A 6,300-nucleotide genomic window follows, 5' to 3' on the forward strand; every position below is an offset into this window, starting at 1 on the left:
GTGACGTGCCCTCCAGTGGCTTTTCTGATTCGCTTTCTGACCTAAACACACATTAGTTTAGTCCCCATGCTAGGGCCAACACGGTCTCCAAATACCTGCTGGCTGAAGTCAGAGGCTTTGCATATCATGTATTACAGGGCAGGCAATGAAGAAGGCTTCTGAGGCTGGCCGGCTCCTCAGTCCTAGGCTCCATTTTCATGCTGTTGTAATATAATATCAGACGTGGGGTAGGCACATACATTCAAAATCCCAATTCCAGAGGGGTAAGATCATTTTATCAGGAACAGGTCAAAGGAGGTTGGGCTAAACCTTCTTTTATCCTGATTTTGCAAAATGTGGATGGGAAACTTAAGCAAGCACTCCACTGGGTGCTGAGTTTCCAGGGAGCAGGGGACCCAGCTCCCTTTCCTGATCTCTGTGAGACCTTTGAAGCATTCCTTTTGTTGGTTAGCTTACCACCAGAAGCAGCCAGAGCCTTCTTTTGTAGAGGACACGAGGAGGGCAAGTCCTTACACACCCCCTGTGCCTGACTCTTCCCGTAAATACATCTCATTCACACAGCACATGAAATTAACTCTGCCTTTGAAACAATGTACTAAATAAGGTATGTTTTCGCTCAGCTGAAGCCTGCTTTTCGGAAGGCATTGGGACCTGAATTCAGGGAGACCTCTTTTATTTTATGAGCTGGGGCCAGGGAAAGCATAAACAGGCTCAGTTTATGTCCATGTACCTCTAATTGTATGAGTCATCTGGTTGTTGGGGAGAGTGTGTTCTTCAAGTAGCTGATACAGACAATAGACAGGGGAAATGTGTGTGGCAATATGGGGAGAAGATCATGTATTATTAAGCTTTTTGAAAGTCAAAGATCAGCTACCTTTGGAGGTTTGTCAGTAAAGCTAGTGTGGGAAGAAAATTGTTCTTAGTAATGTTACCGTGATTTAAGATGAAGCAGAATGAAAATCAAGTCATCCAAACACACCTTGGCTGAAGTTAAGATGATCACTGTAGTTCTGCAGAACATGTCATTTCCTTCTTCGCTGGATTTATGGTAGACGTGTAGATGGATTTGGAAAAGGGAGGGCAGAAGAAGCTTAACATATTTAGGCTTATATTCATAGTTTAGCATTGTTTTGGGAATTCAAAAGGCAACCCTAGTCAGTGTCCCTCCCATGAATGATTTCTTCATTTTCAGAAGGTTTTTCACTTAGGATGGTCATGCTGTCCAAACACCTGCAATGATTTAGCACTTGTTAGGTGCTAGACCCTGGAATTATGCTGACTGGGCTTTTAGGGGTTGCAAAGAGCAGTTACCTCTGAGTTTACCCCTAGTAATGGGAGTTCACTGTGGAAGGAAAGCTGACCGGAATCTCCACAACTCAGCCACGTGTCTCCGAAAAGCCTTCCGGAAAGGCCACCCAGCCAGGCCTCACGAAAACTGGATTGAAGTTCAGGAACTGGAAGGTCATTCAGGATACAGCTCTGTGGCTGGGTTATCTTGTTGCCCCCTGAGCAGCAGCCATCTGCGATCCCTACTAGCAGGCTTAGCCGCCAAGGTGATTCAGCTCCTCTCTCTCTCTCTCTGCTTTTCTTTGATTGTCTCTTGGCTTCTTTGATCCTGCTATCAACTGCTCAGCTCTCTGTTGATCTCACATTTTAACTCCTTTAGTGAAAGAATCTAATTGGCCACACTGGGCACTAACCAGATGCTAGGGTTGAACTCAGCATTTGTACCAGGACTCCATTTGGTTGCTGGACACCTGTAGATCAGCAGATCTTGGTCAGGTACTTCTGGGCTCGTCACCTATGGCCATGCTGTTGGGGTCACATGGTACCAAGCCTGGTGACCTTTGCTTAAGAAACTTCCCGGGGTTCGTACTTGCTTTCTTTCTACAGGATTTGTGCCAACAGAAGGAACTGTATTAATGGTAGCCTCTTGGGAATTAACAAAGCTCTGTCTACTGTAAGACTCAAAGATAAAAAAGATTCAACTCCTGGTCTCCATGCACTTACCAGCTATAAGAGGAGGAGACATGCATACAAGTCGTCACAGTACAGTGACAAATGCTCTTGTATACATAGGGGTATGTATGAGGTGCTCATGTCCGATCTTCCCATGGCCAGTCAAACCCTGGAACAATTATGAAAACATACTCATGCGTTGGACCTATTCTTGGGCAATTCATTGAGACTCTCTTGGGCAGTAGAGCCCAGATGTTGGTATTTTTTTTTTAAGTGTTTCCTAAGTTTTTCTAAGTACACCTGGGGTTGAGGTGGGGTTGAGGTACTTTATTTTTTCCCATGATTATAATCATTTTATGATTCTTTCTGAGAGCAAAACTAAGAGATTTATCTATTTTGAGAGTCCTAGACCTTCCTAGGACTACAATGCTTCCAAAGTACTAAATTTCTTTTGGAATACTACTGATTATCTTGAAATTGTGGTATAAAGGAAAATGTAAAGTTGAATTTAGAGTTAAAGCAAATACTTCTAGTTTGGGAAGAATATTTATTTGCATGATTACGACATTCAGATGGCTGCAGAAAAGGGGAAAAGGTCCAATGCTGTTAGACTCTCCTAGTACAAAGACCAGCATTTAAATGTACTATAATTAGTATTGACTAAATCTCTTCAGACTCAGGGCTTGACAGACAATAAAAAACAAAATTTCTTCTAAAGTGACTGCCATGAAGAAGGCATTTGATGTCTTAGGGACAGGAGGATGACCGGATGTCACAATCTCAAAGCCTGCAGCTGCTGAAAGTAGGGACCTCTCCATGGCTCCATCTTCTCCCTTTTCTTTCTTAAAAAAAAAAAAAAAATATTTATTTATTTGAGAGAGAGAGCATGAGCAGGGGGAGGTGCAGAGGGAAAGGGAGACAAGCCGACTCCCTACTGAGCAGGGAGCCTCATATGGGGCTCAATCCCAGGAACCTGAGATCACAACCAGAGCCAAAATCAAGAGTTGGATGCTTAACACACTGATCCACTCAGGTGTCACCCCTCCCCCCATCTTCTCCTTTTTTCTAGGAAACAAAGCTAAGTTTGTTATGAAGCTGTTCCTCAGCAAAGCCCAGAAGAGAACAGTCTGCAGCCCCACTTTTGCTCTGAGTAGGTCGATTGTCCCCTGATAAAGTCACAACAACACACTGCTAAGAATCCTTACACTGGCCCTAGATCTCAGCCTTTCATCCAGAAAAACCTGCCTGAGGATCAGAAAGTGAGAAGCAAATATTGTTCAAGCATCTCATCTCCTCTTTGAGAAGAAAGGTTCAAAACCCTCCTAATTTCCCATTGCACTGTCATCATCTTCTTTGGAATCTGGTGTAGAGCTCTAACTGAAAGATTTTCAATGATGGATGCTCTCTGTACTGCGGGATCTTACAGTCCCGGGGAAGAGAAAACACAAACCAAATGATAAAAAGTAATACAGGGTATCATGAGGCTGTGGGCCACAATGGAGAAATGGAGAAATCAGTTGAAATATTACCATATTTGGACTGCAAACTAGACTTTTCTTGGGGAACGGAAGTGTGTGGGGGGGTGGCAAGAGGGCATTCTGGGCTAGGTGGAAGGGCTCTCCAGAGCATCTGTGCTCAGCCCTGCGCCCTTAGGGGGCGGTGGAGCAGCGGGTCAGCCATTGGGCATTCACAGAACATCCTGAGGGAGCTCCCAGTGAGGCTGTGCAGCCGCTTTGCTTTGCCTATAAGGGCCAGGCCCTGGGTCCCAGGACTCTCTCGTAACATGGGTCATGACGGCTGAAACAGAATCCATCACTCGAGCAAGGCAATTTCCTTTTCAAAATCACCACTTTATTGGGGAGGGATTTGTTTCATGCAAGATTGCCCTTTTGCAGTCATTTTCACCAATGATACTATTCCTCATAAAGGAAAGATAAATTTGCTATACTTCAGATTACTTCTAAGAAGAGAAAGAAGAAAAGAAAAGGGGAAAAATGGACAGTAATGGCCTCTTTGCCAAGTAGTAGTAAGAGACAAATTCTTTGGAGTAAAGTGTTTCTCATAAGAAATCAACTCTGACGTTGACATGGTAGGTTTATCAATGATTTCTGGCAGTGTCTTTGATAAGGATCTGGTTGACTAATTATCCATTAATTTTATTCTTGGTTCTTGAGATTACTTTATGACACTCCTGTTTTCCAGAACTAAAACTTGAATCAGGTAAGAGGGTTATGACAGACTTTGTTACTATGCAGATGGTCTAATGGTTTAGATCTGGGATTGGCAAACTTTTTTTGTAAAGAGCAAGCATTTTCAGTAAAGACAGTAAATATTTTTGGCTTTGTAGTCCCCAGTACAGTTTCTGTTGCCATCACTCAACTCTACCCTTATATGACAAAAGCAGATGCTGATAATATGTAAATTCATGTGCAGAGTTGTGTGTGTCCATAGACATTTTATAGACACTGAAATTTGAATTTTTGTGTGATTTTCACCTGTCATGAAATACTATTCTTTTGATTTATTCCCCACAACCGTTTAAGAATATAAGTCATTCTTAGCTCATAGATCATCCAAAAACAGGTAGTAGGCAGGATTTTACCTAAAGGCTGTAGTTGGCTGGCTCCAGCTTTGGCTGAAGTTGTAACTTGAACATGGATCAGCTAGCTCTAGAGTTATGAAACACCAAAGCTGAAAGGGCCCTGAGGCTTCTAGCCCAAATCTCCTCATTTGACCAGAAAACTGAGGCAGGGAGTGAGTAAGTGACTTAGCCAAGACCACTCTTGGAGTGAGTGACATACCCCTGCCCTCTGAGAAAATGTGGGATCAAATTATTTTGTGTGTGTGTGTGTTCTTAGGTGTGCATGGCAACAGTGGGGGGTGGTCATGGAGGTATGTTGTATCACCTTTCTTTCAAATTATGATTTAGTATATTTCACTGAGGCAAGAAATGAGTCAAAATATGGATAAATCAGTTGAAATCTTTATTGACGGTGGAGGTTGATGTCAGCCTGAATGGGGACAGAATTTTGAAAAGAGGTCGATTGCTGCCTTTTAGAGCATAGCAGATTTCCCAGGCAAAGTGGAACACTAAATAGATTTTTTTTTTCCTCCTTAAAAGGCCATTTTATTCCTGTGATTGGCTTTCAGACAGCAGCTACCCAGGATCTCATCACAAAGGCACAGAGATATGTTGTGTGTGTGTGTGTGTGTGTGTGTGTGTGTGTGAGTGTGAGAGAAAGCTTTGAGAGGGGAATCAAGATACCCTCATCCTAATTCTTTTGTAGGGCCATCTAGTGCCTGCAGCAGAGCTTCCAGAGTCTTCTAAAGAGTAGAAAACATGGGTGATGGTTAAAGATACTGCCATAAAAGAGTTGACTCTGGGGCAAAAACTCCATATTTGGACCTTCAAGCCGAAATATTCCTAGGGACCCTCTTTGCCATGTATTAATTACATCATACAGACTTCAATCCAGTTTGAATTCAATCTTTTCCTACCGAAAATAGACGAGCTCTTTGGCCTTTCCAACTCTGGCAACAAAGCCATATGGACAACCTCTACCTCAACCTACCATTATTGACTTCACATTTTCTCAGTGTGGGAAAATGAAGTAATTAACTAATGAATACTCATCAGTGTTTATGGGTTTATGAGAAGCAAGTAGTAAATGCAAGTGTGAATTCTGGTCTTAGATGTTTCAAGCAACTATCACATATCCCTCATGGGTCAGTAGCAGGGCTGAGACCAGGGGGAGGCAGCTGGGGCTTCTCAATCTGTGTGGTGGGCAGCACACTTGCCTCCCCCGTGTACCCACCCCCGATTAGCAGAAATGTCAAGGTGAGAGCCCCAAATCCTGAAGCCACTAATTAGGAGGAAATTATGTCAATGATCAGGCAATTCAAGTTGGACCTCTGCCCTGGATGAGCTGTGGGAAACTTCTAGCATCTGTAGCCCTGCCTGTTTTTCTCTTCTTACTCCTTCTCTCCCTCACTGGACACTGTGTGAATAGATGAGATAATAAGCTAGAATTTCTGAGTTCACAAATTACTCCCTGGAATGATTATTATTGCATGGATACTTTCTGGCCGCAGGGATACTACTTGATGAATTACTGCCCTCCCGCTGTGCTCTAAGTGGAACCCTGGTGACCTGAAAGAGTTAATGCCTCCCTCCAAGTAATTCACTTACTCCTGGGGCGTAATTTACACTCCAAGAGGATCTGGCCTGCCATATGTGAGGGCTTGGAGTTCCTTGAGAGAAAGTCAGCTCTAGAAATGTAAAGAATTAATATTACAAAAGCGCATTTGCAGACCACTCTTCAAGGAATCCATTATACAGCT

This window comes from Lutra lutra, chromosome 5 (assembly GCF_902655055.1).
Source record: "Lutra lutra chromosome 5, mLutLut1.2, whole genome shotgun sequence".
In the NCBI taxonomy this organism is placed as follows: Eukaryota; Metazoa; Chordata; class Mammalia; order Carnivora; family Mustelidae; genus Lutra; species Lutra lutra.